Raw genomic sequence first — 18,283 nt, 5'->3', positions numbered from 1 at the left:
CAATCTTGAAAGCCTAAAAAGGAAGTTAGATTAAATTTAGGAAGTTAAAATTAATTAACATTAAATTCTTAGGATAACCATTTTCTTTAGTTGCTCAGTATTGTAATGTATCTTTCCCTTTGTATGGTTCTTAGGCGAGATACCGGTCAACATCATGAATATGATGTACTGTAGTAGCTTGAGGAATGATATCATTCAAGAAACTGAAGAATGCTGCGCATAAAGTGTTAAATGGTCAAAAAAAGCAATGTTAAAATGTCCCCGAGTGTAAGATCACTTCCATGATTAAAATATAATCTGTAGTTTTAACCATACAAAATGAAAAACTATTAAAATGCCTAGGTTTTCTTATGCCTGTTTCCCTTTAAGTGTTTTTTTCCGCAGCGCAAATATCCTGGTGGTAGAAAAAAGTTTTACGTGGTTGGCCTACAACCAGGATATTCGCGCTGCGGGAAATGGGCAGAAGAAACATAGGCTTGTAAACATTTAATCATGATAATTAAAGGGCAACGCAAGTGAGCTGGCATTTGTATGCAAAGTGCGAAATTAACGGTAAACTCTCCGTGGTCTCGCCAGTACCGAGTGGGTGCTAGGGGGTTAAAAAGCACGTTGCTTTTTCCCTTTTTTGCCACAGAGCTTGCGTTGCCCTTTAAGATAATGTAACAATGCCCAGTCCTGGCCTCAAGATTCTTTAGTGGAGATTTTTGAAATTGATACGCGAGACTGCCACTTGTTTATTAAAAGTGTCAAATGAGTCCAGTGTGTCTTTGAGGATTTGAATGGCTTCTACTTTAGTTTGAAGGGGGAAGTGATTTCGCCATATCAGCTAATTAATGAAAAGGCTTCGAATTAAATTCTAAAAACAAATAATTATATACTTGCAATCAAAAAGTGCTGCTTTTGGCATCGGGTGCAAAATGGTTGCAATCGTATATGATTTATGAAACAAAACAAAATAATCCAAATCGGTAAGACGGTTGACAGAAAGAACAATGAAATTAAAAAGGCACTGAAACTCGAAGCACGAGTCTTTTTAACTTCAAATTAAAAAAAAGAAAGCGGGGAGCCGTCACGTGACTTCCGTATACAAAAAATATATGGCTACTTTGCAACGGAGCGTCCGACCCGTTGCATACTCCCACCAAAAAAAAAACAATATCAAAAACGTTTTAGGAACGACGATTGTGATTTGTAAGACCACGGTAATTCTTTGGGGCCTGAGGGCGGCGGCGCACTCGATGCCCCTTCTGGCGGCAACGATGGCAAATCATCACATTTTCATTGAAAGGAATCCGATCATCCTGTTGAAGGGGTTAGACAATTGGTGCTTCTTGTTGTTGAAGGATATGGCAATTACATACACCGCAATTGTGGGGTGCTGCTGCCTGTCCCGTAGTAGTGAAGTAATTGATGGTCCCAGCTGTGGTGGACTTGGAATGGGAGGTGGACTTCGTGGTCTAGGCTGGCTGCAGATGCTAATTCATAGTCCAAATCTTCGAGCAATTGTTCCTGAAGGGTGAATTGCACTTTTTAGGGGGATTATTTGATTGAAATCGTCTGACATTTCATCTGCTCTAGAAAGATAGGGCCCGCGTGAGAGGGCACCCATGTGGCCCGTATGGGTTCGTGTACGATGGATGTGACTGGTGTCGGATGATGTCGCAATTCTCCATGGCGCTCGAGACAGAAGACACAAGGACAATATTGGAGGGCGGCGGCCTTCAAAGCCCAAGGACCCATAATGGTTAATGGCCAGCGATCTTTAGTCACAAATTTATTGTGCACGGTTTTCTTACGGAAGAGTTTTTTTACGTCAATGCTTGAGATTTTTCCTAAGAGGAGCCATTTGAGAAAGGCTGTTGTTCTTTTATCAAAGTGGTCCATTTTGTCATCATCTAAGGGTAGGAAATCGGTTTAGCCAATTTCCAATGCAAGGGTACTTATTATAATATCAAAGGGCAGACTGAGGTCAAGACGGAGAGAGCAAATAAAGGACACTTTATCTGCATTTCATGGCAATATATGATTATTTCGTGCGTGCCGGAAATTGCCTAAAATAAAAGAAATAATGGTATACTTGAAAGACTAGGGTTTATCTCCAGCTAGACGTATCCTCTCCCAAGGAGGTTTGGATACTGCTGTACGAGAAAATATCATTTTTCGTTAAATGAAGTATGTTATTCATTTTTAAATATCGATCTACTTCCGCTGTCGAACGAAGGCGGCGAGTTGGATTTAACAGGGGATAATAATGTCTAAAAAAGGCCCCCTTTTCGTCACTGTTTTCCTATGACAAAGTTCCCGAATCCACCCTAAGGTAAGAGGTTTGAGCCATCGCGCTCCGTATTTTAAACCTCTGGAGATACGGTCTGAGGATCTCCGGGCGGAGATGACTCGCTTTCGGATTCGCTCTCCGACGACGAAACCAATTCGTCCGGATCTTCGTCGTCACCTTCTTCTTCGGCTTCGGAAGTAGGCGTAGTAGGTTCAGCTGAATGAGTGGTAGCGTTTTGTTGGCCATCAGGGACATCAGAATGAAACTCTTCCATTGGCGGTTCCTGAACAATCTCGCTTTCGAAGGAGCAGGACGGTTGTAGATCATCGACATCAACCTCGGGCACAATAGGGATAATTACATTAACATAGGCTGATGTGTTTCAACCCTCGGTTGAATTTCGTCAAAGCGTCTTCCAGTTCGTACACTAGTGGCGTGGGTTGTCGGATGACTCGATATGGCCCTTTCCATTTCGGGCTTAATTTCGCGGCATGATATGTCGCACCCTGGGAAAGGTCATGCGTCTCTAGCCATACTAGAGTACCCACTGGAAGCTCCCTGTCTACTCATCGTTGATCGTAATATTTTTTCTGATGTTCTTGGGCTCTCTTCATTTGCCCTTTGGTACTCTCAAGGTCTTCGTGGAGTTGTTGAAAAGAACGGTCATGGTGGATGATTTCAGGGGGTGGGATGTCGTCATCCAAAGAGATCCATGGTAATCGAGGTTCTTGACCCATGTTTAGATAAAACGGAGAACGACCTGTTGTATCTTGCGGTGCTGAATTAGTAGCGAACGGCAAGAATTCCAATGACTGATCCCAGCGGCGATGTTCGTTTCCCACGTACATCGAAATCATTTCTCTAATCACTCGATTCAGACGTTCTACGATGTTACTTTGTGGGTGATAGCTACTTGTTGTTTTCATTTTTACCTTCAAGAGTTCACATGTCCCTGCCCATGATGAGACAAACTGGCGACCCTGTTCGCTAAAGACACGATGTGGGCAACCCCAGCGCAGTACTAGCTTCGTGAATGCGTCACAGCATTCTTCCGCTGTGATTCGTTTAACCGAACCAACTCCACTTATTTAAAACAAAAGTCCACGAAAACAATCGGGAACCTATTGCATCGGACAGTTATCGACCCCGACCATGTCCCAAGGACCCGATGTCTCCGTGGCCATCATAAGCCCTGGTGTCTTTCGGTTGCTGCATTTATACTGCTGGCAGACAAGACAGCCACGTACATACTGTTAAACGCTTTGTCGCAAGTTGGGCCCGAAGTATCTATAACGAACTTTGGCTCACCCTCTATGTGCGGCTGTGGGACGGTCATGTAAGAGTTGAAGAGCCTCTTTCAGAATCGTAGTGGCAAATAATTTTTTCGCGGTAGCGTTCCCCACGCTCTACAGTATAGGACACCATTAACGAACTCGAAACGTCGACTTAAACTGTAATTCTCCTCCGCTAGTTTCTCGATGATTTCTCTTAATTCCTCCTCATTTTGAGTGGTTTGAACATCGGTTAAATTAAAAACATTGCGTGAGGAGGGGGAGGTAAAATGATATCCCCCTGATTATTAAGTTTAAGATTTTGGAGCTTCATGGCGGCCAACCCGAGAGGAAAATCATTTTAGGTGGTATATGCATATACATAAATATATCGTTGGTATATAACATTGAGAGTATTTGAAAATCCACTCGACTATTGTATATATGATTATTTTACAAGTGTGCAGAAAGTTTACTTTCGATAACGCACAAGAAGGTATTTTTTGGGTTTTCCCCGCAAATCAGCACGTTTTCCGCGGTGGTTTCCGTATATTAGCGCGTTTTGCCGCAAAAGGCGGGATCAAATTTCGTGTTAAAATACATAAATTCGGCTCCGGCTTGTTTGATAAAAACGAATATTTTAGGTTTTAGTAATAATACATGGAATAAGTCGCGAATGTATTGGAATTGGGTGTACGGCATGGTATTTTTGTCGGTTTATTTGTATATACAAAATAAGCAAAAAGGTTTTGTTTGTTTTTGTTGGAATAAGTCACGTTTTAATCGTATGTTAGTATTGGAAAATCCACTCGACTATTCCATGTATGATTAATTTAAAATTGTGCAGAAAGTTTACTTTCGATAACGATATCAAGATCTTAATTAAACGAAACGTAAAATCTTGAAACAAATTTGTACACTGTTTAAAAAGTCTTCGACATGAAATATTTGCCCTCTTTTTAATTCTGCTAGAAAACTATAATAGATAGATCGATGAAACCAATTGTATCTATTATTTATTTTCCAATATCTTTCGTTATTTATTGGTTTCGTCCGCCAAAAATTAATAGTTTGGCGGGAACCATCAAAACACATTTTGGACCACTTTTTAAATATTGGTTCTACGGCACTGACTCACGCGTTTTTGAATTCACAATGGTCGGTTCATATTTAGAAAGTGGAAAAACTATCCCCCTACAACCAACGGTTGAGAAGTTATCGCGTTTACAAACTTTTGTCGAAACTAGGAAGCACCTTAAATGCATCAAGCGATTATAAATAACGCCTGCTTTGTTGAAGTTAGTTTCTTGAGAGCAAATGGAAAATATTTTGTAAAAGAATTGTCTTATTTACATTTAAAGGTCTATTCTACTATCGTGAACTTAACCAAAATGACAAACAATTTTGTTCATGGCTGACACGAAATATTGGCGATATTGTCTTTTAGAATTAAACAAATATGCCTCAACATCGTGAAAAAGGCAAAAACTTTTTACACAAAGGGTATGGAGAAATCTATAACGTTTTCAAATTTACTTGAAAAAGAAGTTATAAATGTGGAAAAGTTCGGATGCCCGAAACTTTCCTCGTTAACTGAAGATATTATCTCTATCCCTAGCGATTTTGGAATATATCATGTTTATAATAAATAAAATTGTTGTTTATTTAAAACTTATCAAATTGTGAACTGGGTACAATGATAAAAATAAATTTAACTGGTATTTTTGAATTTAATTACTTATTTGTTTGCAAATTTGAACGACATTGCTAAAGAAAATGATGATTAAAAACCGTATAAAACTAGGGAACACTGCCGGATCAGACACATTTGCTAGTTTCTGAACTTTTTAAAAGTTTAAGAAATTGAGGAAATTTATTTTTAAAATCGGCAAGTTGATATGAGTGTGGCGGTTACGGTAATTGGGTATCGCCGTAATTTCGGCGTCAAATCAAACCGTCCAGATCTCCCTGTATTAAAGTTCAGGGTTATGGATACAGAGGCGTAGCTAGAGAAAATGGCGCCCCGGGTATTTAGCCGCTTTTGCGCCCCCCTTAATATAAAGTTTTAAAGGGAGTAAGTATATGTACATCCATACTTATGTTGGATCAACGAATTTCCCATTTCTGCCACCAGGTTTAACAAAGGTATGTGATTGGCGCTAGTTACTTTGAAAACAAGTTGAAGCAGGAGTTAGCAGACGATCTTTCGGTTTAGTACGTACTCCCTTGAAGGTTTAACAGAATAATATTTTTCTAAAATATTGGTTTTAAACCATGTTTTAAATAACAATCAGAAAAAGTACGGTAAAAAACGATTTAAATTATTTTATTTCATACAATCATCACATTATGTAACTACAAGTTTATTTTTCTTGCTTTTAAGGCCGCAAACTCATCAATAATTTCATCAAAATTAATTTTATGGAAAGTTTCTTTTTCTATGCTCATAAGTGCGAGATCGTTGAGTCGATCTTGGCCCATGGTGCTTCTTAAATATGACAATATTAACTTTAATTTGCTAAAAATACGTTCGCAGCTAGCAATTGAAACAGTAATAGTTAATAAAATTTGAAGGGCCGTTCTAAAATTGGGAAAGACGTCATCGCCGTAAGAGATGATAAATGTAAGTAGATCCATAGGTGTTTTTGGAGAAACGTCTTCACGAGAAGTTAACATTTTACAGTCGCATATTTCATTGTATAGTTCTGTGTCATTCAAATCTGTGTCGTAAAAACTTCCTAAATTTTTACATTTATCTTTAAGCACATTATCAGAACACTCTTTAGCGTTAGCCAATAAATTTTTCACATCGAGTAAAAAACCAAAATTATTATCTAGTTCTCTCAATCTTAAAAATCTTATCTTCATTTCCTGTTGAATGCGATCTAAACGCTTTTCATAATTCGACTAACTTCATCTTCCGCAGAAAGTCCTTCATCCTGTGAGAGTTCTCCTGGCATTTTTCTTCTTCTTCTTACTCTACGTTTAATTTCGACGCCCCAGTTTTGACATTTTGTTTTGCCTTGTGCCAGTGAATCATTACATATATCATCTCTAAGAAAATTTAGAGTTGTCGACAGTGATTCTAGGTCACATGACGCGTCTTTGAAGTTCATCGTAGGATCTTGTAACCTTTTTTGAACACGATCAATTCTACCAAAAATTAAGTGCCAAAAGTGTATTAAAACTATAAAATATTCCGCAAAAGACTTTCGGCATCGCTTCTACTGTCGCTGGACACATTAACGTCTTCTGACATTTTCTCTAACAGATCAACCAAATCATCTAAACATTCAACAGCTTCAGCCCTGGCACTCCATCGTGTTTTAGACTCACGCTTAACTGTTCTCTTCACTGCATTTTTTAGCATTTCCCATCGAATTGTTGAACGCGAGAAAAAAGCATAGATACTATCAATTGTTCCAAAACACGTTATGACTAATGCGTCTTGTTTGGCTGAATGAACTCCTGCTAAATCTAATGAGTGATTGTCACAATTTAGATATATTGCACGAGGATTTCTATCACAAATTCTTTGTTGAACACCAGATAAATGACCAGACATTACTGCCGCATTGTCATAACATTGGGATCTACAGTCTATAAGTGGAATATTGTCATTTTTGAGTTTTTCAACAATAACATTTTCAATGGTAGCAGCGTCCTTGGCGTGCAGTTCAATATATCCCAAAAACGATTCCTTGATTGTCACTTTCTTGTTTATGTAATCTATATCTACGTACCTAATGACATACGACATTTGTTCTCGGTGTGCAATATCAGGCGTCGAGTCAAACAAAAGTCCCAAATATTTATTTCTTTTGATGTTGCTAATCAATTCCCTTTTGACTCTAGCAGCAAGAAGCTGAACGAATTCATTTTGAATCTGTGGCGAGAGATATGATACAGATCGTTTATTTTCTTCAGATGTTTTTAGGTGTGTTGCCAAGAGAGGGTCATACTGGGAAACAAGCTTGAGCAAAGAGAGTAAATTTACAATATTTGTACCATCGTGAACACTTAACTTCTCTACATGCCGGCGTAGCGGCAAATTTTGAGTTACCAGAAACCTTATACAGGAAAGTACTCGCTCCAATATATTCCTCTTCTGTTTTTCTGATTGAATTGCACTTTCTAACACATTGTCAAGGCCTTTTAAGCAATTATTTCTTCTTTCAGCTTCCTTCCATTCTGTAAACGATTTGCGGTGGAATGAACTGTTTTCATGACTAGTAAGCTTTTCTTTTTTTTCCATTTGTTGAATCCTGGGGCGTTGATAAAATTAGATCGAGAGTTTGTATTAAATGATGATGAATACAAAAAACAACAAAAACAGTAAGCGGAATTTTTAGAAGGCGAATATAAAAGTCAAGTTCGGCAAACTTCATTCCCTTGTTTATTAGCTAGTCTTCGTAAAAACCACGAGGAGGGTATTGAACGTTCACCTGATATTGCATTTGCAAATTTGTTTTGAAATCTACCTGGTCCAAGTTCAGTGAGTTCCTGACTTAGTTGCTGTGAAATATCTGGTAAATTTGATATTTTATGAAATTTTAAATAGCCAATGTCATTAAATTTGAGAACATTCGGAATAATTAAATTTTCGATAGCTTCATCATTTGACAAATTTTTAGGCATTTTATTATCAATGTTGGATTTCACGCAAAATATTTCAGATGTATCTTCAGTGTGAGGTTTTGTAATATCAAATGAGTTGCAGGGTTCTGTATCTAGACTATATTCACATGAACTTTGAGCTTTTGTCGCTGTCGGTTTAAAAAATTCTTGCATAAATCTTTTTGATTTATCGTCCACTCACTTATTTTCCAATCGTCGTTTCCGAAACTGGGCGCCACTTGGTTTACTGGTAGACATATCTGCCTAAATATGAAACACTTATTTGTAATTTCACTACATTTAGGTGTTTAGAAATAATTCGAAACGGGTTGAGTGAACCGTCCTGAAAATTCTTCATGTTAATTTTTAACCTGCGTATTTTAGTACAGTTTAACCCTAAAATTGCTCTTATCCGTCGCGTACCCCAATTCGACTTGCAATTTACTATTAACCAGACTTGGAAATAGTGATATTTTTTAAGGGGGCCCTGCGGGCTCCCGACCCCCCTTAAGTTTATTTTTATTGAGAGCCACTGGCCCAAGCGGGGGGGGGGATTGGGGGAAGAATTTAAAATTAGGTAGGGAAAATAGGAAAATAAAAATTGGTTACGTTACTTACATAACATTTATTAACTTTAAAACAAGCAAGTATATTATAATATCATACATAATCATTTGTAACTTTAGATCACGCTCTCGTATAGGGTAGGAAAACACATTGAATTGGGAATAATACTGCTAGAATTACAATTACCATTTCGTTTGCCATGTTTTCCCGGGACCTGTTCTGAGAAGACTGTACGATATTCATCTTTACAATTGGGCGGTAGCGCCATCTATATTTTGAAAAGTTATATGATTCGCGCAAAAATTCAATTGCAATATAGATGCCACCACGGTTGAACGATGTAGTTTAAAAAGTCTCCATATTGAAAGAAATTGGTCCCGCGCTAGCCAGATTTATTTGTACCTCTATTTATTCCCAACTCAATGGGAAAACAGAGTTTCAAAAACGGCGTACAATACATATTTTTTAATTAAATTGAGAGCCCCGGTGGCCCGCAACCCCCGTTCGAATGATTTATTTTAAGAGCCCACTGATTTTTATTTAGAGCCATTTGCCCCAAGACTCCCGCTAATTCCAAGTCTACTATTTACTGTTTTCGTGTTTTCGTGCCTATTTTTTACCTAACCTAAGGTTATAAATATTTCATCAAAAGCGGGGGTTGAATTTGAACACTTTTAAAAAAAGTTGGAATTTAGTTATTAGAATTTCGGATAACACAATCCTGATTCTTTAAATCTTTCTAAATAATTTAGTGACTGTGACCAATCATGATAATTTAGCGACTACCGTAACCGTAGAGCTTAGAAGACGCTATGATGTTTATTACTAACAACCACAAGCGTATATTTTAATTTTATTAGATAAAAAATTAACTTACTTTTGATTTCTAGCACCCACTACTCCGCTACTCCGCTACTCACTAGCGAACCGATACTGGTAGTTGGGACCGTCTCATTACCACTAAAACGAGATGTGAAGACTGAAGACAGGTTTACGTTTAAATTAGCGACGACTACCGGGCTACCTTTCACGAGCTGCACTTACTCTACAACCTGGAACTGGGCTGTGCCTGATTTTCCCTAATTCAGCGTAGAAGTCGGAGCTCTGCGGTTGCATTACTAAATAAGCGCTCTTAACAAGCGTCGGCTAAACATGCGATAATTACGCAACATTGCGATTTAAGCATAGTTATAGGCAATGTATATTAAGGTTTAGATAAATTTCGGGGCGGCAAAGCAGAAATTTGGCGCCCTCTCATGGTGGTGCCCGAGGCATGATGCCCCTTTGCCCCCCCCTTGCTACGCCTCTGTATGGATATTATGGTTAGGAAATACCATAGAGGTTTTGTAGTGAAAATAGGACCGAAAGAGGCGAAGAAGGCTAGATATGTTCACCTCCCGTACTTCCCGAACATCAGGAACATGTCCAACACTCTGGAAGAGAGTTCGAGTTAATTTTTTATATTTATAATTTTTATAAACGTTTGCATTCAACCCCGATTTTATTGTTTTTTTTCCTCTCATAAAGATTGAACATCTCGACGAAACGGATCAAATTTTCCACGCAGCACCCCAGCCAGCCGTCCTTCAACAACCCCATCGGGGCAATCGAAAAAGAGGAAAAGTAAAAAACGCGTTTCCAAAAAAACTTTACCAAGTAATGATTTAGCGGAAATTATTAATATTGAACAAATTTTAAAAGATTTAGAAAATGACAATGACGAAGAAGATTAAAAAAATTGGAATTTTCCTGAAAGTTACTTGGTTTTTATTTTTTAATATAAATAATATAATAAATAAATTTATTACATTTTAATCAATTCCCCTTTGTTGTGTTATTATTCAGATTTTTTCAGAGGTGTTTAAATATTTCTAATTGTATGGTAGGTTAATAGGGGATTTAGTAGGTTTTATCTATAGTTAGAAAAAAAAATTAAATATTTCAGAACTAGGCTCTATAACCGCAATATTTGTTTTAACATCGATAATTGTATATTTTAAATGAGTCAAAAAGATATTGGTAGTTCCGCGACAGTCTTTCGTACGCCCTCACCCGAAAGAGTTAGTTTCGCGCTTTTTGGTATTCATTTCGCAATTTATTGGTATATACTAAATAACCTATATACGATGTTTCCGTGCAGTTCGTGTACTTAATCGTTTCCGAAGAAGCGTCCTTTAAATCGACACGTGCGTGAAGTACACGAGGAGACTAAGCATTTTAGTGGTACATTCGCGGACCCATCGAGGATTTAACCCTGAATCCGCCAACACGGGGGATTCTATTTCAGCCCAAAATGAAGTAGTCGCGTTTCGACAACCTACGCTATTCACCAATGGCATACTTCGGCAAAATACATGTAGGAGTATTTATGATTCTAAAGAAGTTGGGGTTGAAGAGGATCAGAAAATTGACAATTTCCAAGTACCTGAAGCCACACAAGAAGGTAATGCGGTAGAACTTACAAACTGCCCATTTTAAAATTTTGGAAATAGTTTGTGATAAAGCAAGTTCAAACCAAAAGTTGATAAAAATTTGTACGGAATCAGATAAAAAACTAAATAATCGTGAAATTGGTTATCAAACAAATAAACCCGTTCAATAATGAAGAACCTTGATTTTTGTATGTCGGATGTTTGCCACAATGTGAAAACTGCTAGTAACGCACTGAACAACAGTGGTAAAAAGAAGAAACTGAAGGATGGCCCTTTTTAACAAGTTTGGTTTTTAAGAAAAAACGGAAAATCTATATTATGGAAGCATATTAGCGAAACTATGAGATCGATTCCTTTTCTCTGCTGCGCTTGGCTCCGAAGTTAACATACAACCACATTTTTCCTAACGCCTACAGTTGTATGAAAGTTAAGCTGGCTACCCAAATAATGAGTTGAAGCCGCACAGCTAATGCTGTAGAGGAATTAATGGGAGAAGTATCAACGGAGACTTAAATTTTTAAGGTACTTCGATAAATTCGTTGACATTTTAAATGTGTCAAATACGTTTTCATATCAAACTTAAAGAAAGCCGGCTTCAGCACCTTTCAGTAGTGTGAATGACTGGCGATTTAAGGTACGTTAAAAAATTACTGACTCACTATATTTTAATAAAAAAATTAAAATTTCAGTGGCTCATTGATGATTTTCTCGGTTATTTGAACGAGTGGAAGCAAGAAGTCAATGACATGAGTGCTGAAAATTTAGAAAAGGATATTAATGCAATGCATGTTGAAGATGTTTAAAATCAAAAATGTTATTGAGCAGGGAGACACTTGAGGGTATAAAAATAACTGGTAAGTACCACTTCTTTCACCGATATTATATGATCTTAAATAACAAAAACCTAAATCATAACAGTATATTAAACTATTGACGTAGCGAAGTTTAGCTCAATAAAGGTGCACCATTTGTTATTTGTTTTAACACCAAAACTCAACCAGGGTCGTGTGGTTCCGGAGAAAATCCTACCGAAATCCAATATGGACAATCAGCAAAAAGACTAAAATTAATGAAATGTTTAATGACAAAAGTTAAAAAAAGGAAATTGTAGTTTCACCAAAAAAAAAGGGCAAACAGAAGAAAAACTGTACGTGATCAATTTAATTCATCCTAAAATTTTAAATCATTAAAATAAACATCTTTTTAAACTGCTCGTTCTACATTTTGTGTCTTTCTTAGCAACTTGGAATTCATTTTTTAATATTCTTACCAATCCTTTTAGATTACATTTAATTAATATGCTGAAACATTTTAGTTTTGCAGAATGGATGTTTTCATTTTTAGCTCCCCATAGTTTGTCCCAAGATTCCTTTAACACAGACTCTTTTCTATGGCCTCAATTATTAAAGAGTTCCTCTTTTCATTTGATTTTTAATGGGGCATTAGGTTTAACAAATTGTTGAATTAGCTCTTATACCTTCTCAAAAAAGGTAAAGACCTCCCCCCTATCTGGTTTTATAGTACATTTGTGGAACTCTTCAGTAGCTTCACTTTTATAAACTAGACAGTTTCTCCAAAAGTTCGGACAATCGTACAAACCAATCAACTGGTTTATTGCGTAGCCAGCTATTTGGTGAATACTCTTTAGCTCTTTAATTTTTGCGTCTTCTGGGCTTAACTTGATGGTTTTCTTGGGAATCTTTGGTGTAGCCTCTATAGCTTCTTTTTCCAAATAATTTTAATATATTTTATTGAAAAGACGTTGAAAAAAATGGTTGTAACAAGCTCCTGTTGATTCTGTTCTTGAAATGGTTATCTTGACATAAAAGAATCTTTGATTTCTCCTTTGAAATCTCTATTAATTAAGAGCGCGTGTCTTTTAAATGTATTTGTCAAGTAGCCTGGTTTTATCATCAGCGAAAACTGATAAATACTCAATTGCATCTTCAGTTATTTTAGTATTTTTTTTAAATCTTTCAATGCGTCCTACCAGGAAATAAAAAATATTCAACTTATATTTAGTAATAGAGCAACTTGAACGAACTAGAATTTGTAGTCCTCAGATGTTGATATCATGGAGGAATGAAGCTTTGCTTTCTACCTCCATGTTGATTTATACTTACAATTTCTACTTTTCGTCTCCCAACATAAGTTACCTTATACAAGTTGGAAGCATTAACGAGTATAGAGGGCAAATTTGAAATTAAAAAATGTTTAGTAAAACATATACCTGAAAGAAAAACCATAGAGGTTCCAGGACAATGATAAAATAAACCAAGGCCTATTAATTATTCATACCTCTTCTTCCGTTTATTGGCTGAACTTTGCTTTTTGTTTGCTTTATTTTGGTGATAAATATGGTCATCCATAGTAAAAAAACTAAAAATTTCACAAAACTGGAATTTACATATGAAGCAAGGCGTGCGCGAAAACCAAAGCGAAAACACATCGAAATTTCCGCTATTGAGATAAATATTTATAAATTCACTTTGTTTGGTGATAATATTTTACCAGGTTATCCCGTTTTTAACTCCTCTATAATACTCCCAGTTGTGGGAGGGCGACTTTTCGGATAGGGAGATAAGTTCACCCCCCATTTCATCTCCTTGCTTACTTTCTCCATGATCTTAACCAGGAGCACCGTCTTCAAGGATCGCGATTTCAATCTGGACCCAGAGTAGAAGTGACGGCGTCGCCTCCTTGACACGTCCCTTATATCGGTCAGACACCCGCCATCTCTCCACACATGTACGAACTATTATAATTAACTAGCCAAGAAGCCCGCCTTACAGGCAGGTCCTCAGCTAGTTGTGTGTTTCGAGGCACTCCATCCCAGTACGCCTCCCCAACCCTTTTTTCCCATGGGATAATTTCCGTGCCACCCTTATCCCCATAGTCGAACGACTGCAGTAAGGCACCCTCCCCCTTTTACCCATGTGATAATTACCGTGGTACCCTATCCCCCTTTTCTCCATGTGAGAATTTCCGTAGTACTCCCCTCCCCATTTGCAATGCGAGAATTTCCATGTTACCCTTTTCCCCGCAAAAATAACTCAAACTCGCAGTCGTACCAAACCCTCCGGTGCCTCTTTAAGCCCCCTGTATCCAATGGCTGATGCATGAAGGCCACGGGACTAACGTACGCCGAGAGAGCCACGGGACTTTCAAATAGGAACAACCCCGAAACCCCCGCCCCTCCTTGTTTCCGAAACTCGCAGGCCTTCTGAAACTTCCCCATACGATCCCCCCCTCCGAAATTTGCAGCAGATAGAGATAATATTTCGGGTGTATTGCCTGCTGGGACAAACACGACCCAACTCTCAGGGGCGACAGATTTTGAGAAAATAGATAGTTGAACCACCTCAGTAACGAAGAAAAAGGCAGTCTCGGTTTCCCTCTGTTCCGCGGGTCGCTTTTTCCTCGCCGGCCCACCTTCGCCTTCCTTACTGACTAACCAAAAGCTCGAACGAAGACGACGACGACGTAGTGGTTTTTATAATATAGATAAAACCACCAAGGCTTACCGAAACAGCTTCCCGTTACAATATTTGGATCCAATGTTTCATCTGGAAAAGAGGCTTTCATTAGGTGTTTTGCTAATGTTATAGCTTCGGGTTCACCCCATATTGCAAAAGTTGTTCCAAATTTTTTTAATACAATTCTTCAGAGGTCCCTTCGCTAGAACGGCATCTGTATAGTAGGACGAATTTGAGTTCTCAGAATCAGTACCTTCATTTTTATTCATTTATTTCTAGATTTTCTACCGTAATGTTTTCAAAGTCCGGTTTTTTAGTGTCAGGTAGTTTGCTTCTCACCGGTAGTTCAGACCCCTTTTTTGTAATCTAGGTGGTACAAGTTTTTCATTTCCAACCTATTGAGCGATCACTGCTACTTTAGATTCATGCCCAGCATATTTGAGTACTTACATAACTTTATTTAATCCCGGTACAACTTTAGTGTTAATCTCACGCCATTCCTCTTAATTATTTTCAACTACTTCCTCCATTTTCAAATTACCTTTAGTACGTCGCAAATGCATTCCATCTTTTAATATATTTTAAATTTCTGCTCTTAAAGTTGTATAACAAACCTAACTAACTAAAATAAACATAAACAAGACGATGTCGAAGTGCGAATTAAGCAATCACCGAGAGTGTCACAAAACTCACAATGAACAAGCGTGAAATTATTTCCTAAAAAAACATAAAGAGGGACGGCGCTAACATAATGTAGAGCGCAATTTTAAAAATGAAAATAAAATACGGTTTTCATTTTTAAATCCTTAAAATTATCATGTTTTATATTACGAAATTCTATTGAAAGCCATGAGGTCCATCATGATTTCTATTGCAAACAACAATCCCCTGTAGGAAAAATTACTACTACCCCTTAAAAACCAGTTTTCTATCTGGGTTCTTATGTTCGTTGAAAACTTACATTTAGGCGTTTTTAGGCCAAACTTTAACGCTCTCTTGCACTTTTCCTATTCGTCGCAGAGGATCGCGACAAAGACAGTCAAACATCTTTACTCAACCCCTATAACACCTCAAATTTATTGCACTGACTTCTGAAGATAAATTGTAGTATTGTTTTTAATTAAATACTAAATAAGACAAAAATTATATCTACTTAAATGATCCTTTTTGTTTTTACTGAAGGCCATTGGTATTTTCTCTGGACTTTCTTCACTGTCATAGCTTAGAAAATGGCTCGACCCACTCTGTCTGAAGCTTACGGGTGTTTGAATTGGTAGAGCTGCGTCTTTATCACTAATTGGTGTGTTGATGTTATCTACTACAAATTAATGTCAAGTTTTTACAAAACTTTAGAATATGTTAGATTATTATCTTACATTCGATATTAGAGTCATAAAAGTATTCGCTATTAGTTGATTTATCATGACTGTTGATCACCGAAGAAGGGAAAGAAACCGTAATGGAGCTTAGTTTTGGAATCAATTCTAAAATTATAAGTGTTATGCCATTTAAGTCTTTTCACAAATTCCGTAACGCAGAAAATCGACTCTTTCGACACTGCCCCCCCTCGTAACACAAACTAATGGACAGACCCTACCTCCTATATTATATAACACATACTCGCCCTCCCTGGATTATAAAAAACCATTAATCTTCAAAGTATTAATCTATTTCTGTACTGTTTTGCTTCTAGAACTATTATAAATGATAAAACAAGTACTAACTTGCTACTGTAAGTGAAACTAATTGATAATTTAAATGTTGAAGATTTCGTTGAACTCTCTTCCTCCTGTCACATTTAGTAACACAAGTAATTTGTGCCCCTTTGATCATTTGTGTTGTTTAAAGGAATTGGTAAATATGTACGAAATGATAACGCTATTTAATTGTCGAAAATCTAAACTTACTAGGAGATGGAAATTGTGGTACTGGAGACGAATTTAGATGAGTTTGAATCTGTGAAACACAGCATAAACAAAATTAACTAACTAACACATTAATGTACTCGGGGTGGGGCTTGCAGAGGGAAGTACAAAATCAACCATGCCAGTTGTCGTAAAACACAAGCACCCAGATAGTTTAATTATTAGTGCACCACCCACTCTAATAGTCTCTACATGACCCTTAAAGTGATAACACTAAATTTTAATAATAATAATGTTATTTTGTATCATACCTTCATCACTACATCTATTCAGCTTTTCTTTTCCATCACGAGTAGCTGCCTCTCTTTTCCTTTTCTTTGGAATTTCCTTCTCATTTTCTGCCTCAGTATTGTCAGTTCCTATATCCAGGGCCGTGCAGGGGGGGGGGGGGCAAATCCCCGGGGCCCGGATGAAAAGAAGCTCAGGGGGGGGGATGCAAATCAAGGTAACTTGGGAATAAGTTTCAGGGCTCAAGGGGGGGTGCAAATCGAAGGGGCCCAGGATACCTCTGCACGGCCCTGCCTATACACGACCTCCATTCACTTTTAAAGGCTTTTTACTCAGCAGTTTTAAAATTATCTGCAAAATTGAAATTATAAATCAGTACAAGTAGGCTTCATATTTTTTTCTTATAAATCACCTGTCTCGTAAAATACACGGCTAATACCAAAGCTATTCCATTTATTTGTAGGCTCTTCTGCATATAAAACTGCTTGTACAATTATCTCGCTAGAGCGATATGGTGGCTAATAGCCCTTTTCCCCACTATAACTTAACCACCGTTTACTTATTACACCACATTGTGTCCCCCGCTGAAGTTTTTTCATCACACTCAACAACCATAAACATGTTTAATAATCGTTGAATTAAGATACCTAAAAAATTATTATGAGAGGTATTTAAAAGATAATTTGTTCATTTAAATTAAAAAACTTATCGCTTTAAAAATGGTACTATTCAAATGCACCCATTACGCACCCATGGGACTCGGAAGGAAAAAACCACTTAAGGGGGGGCTAACTTAACCGTAGCCCCCCCCCCACTTTGACTTTTCACAATAACAAGTTAACCAATCAAACGCAATCATTACGCACGATTATGCACCACACACCAATCATTACGCACCAGTATCATTATAGAGTTATTTCAAATTTTAATTCGGGGGGGGGGGTCTGGTTAACCAATCGCGCGAAAAACGGTGTCATTCTAACGCAGCTATTACGCAGCATTATGCACCACATTCGATTTATTATGCACCATACTAGTTAGCGGAAATAATTGATTTTTAAATTTAGGCTTTCCTTTTTGAACTTTTAGCGGGGACAAATTTTCGTCTGTCCGCCCCCAATTTTCACCCATCGCCCTAAAAATAGTACCATTTAAATGCACTCATTTTGCACCATTATGTACCACAGTCGATTTATTATGTACCATACTAGTGGAAATAATAAATTTCTATACTTTCGTTTTTCAATTTTTAGCGGGGACAAATTTACGTCAGCCCCTCCCCACGTTACGGGCAAATCCTTAAAGTATGGCAAGACGTCAGTGTGAAATTCTAGGACAGGTTTAGCATTGTGCACTTTCGTAATGAAAAAGGTTAAACAAAACGATTTGGAATTGCGTAAAGCCCTGGGTATTAGAGACAAAGAAAGTTCTTCGTTTCCAGAATCTGACCGAAGTTCTGAAGAAAATAAAACTACCAGTGAAACGTTGAAAG

This window comes from Leiobunum rupestre, chromosome 10, assembly GCF_980474605.1.
Source record: "Leiobunum rupestre chromosome 10, qqLeiRupe1.1.hap1, whole genome shotgun sequence".
Classification (NCBI taxonomy): domain Eukaryota; kingdom Metazoa; phylum Arthropoda; class Arachnida; order Opiliones; family Sclerosomatidae; genus Leiobunum; species Leiobunum rupestre.
This window is presented reverse-complemented; position numbering follows the sequence as displayed.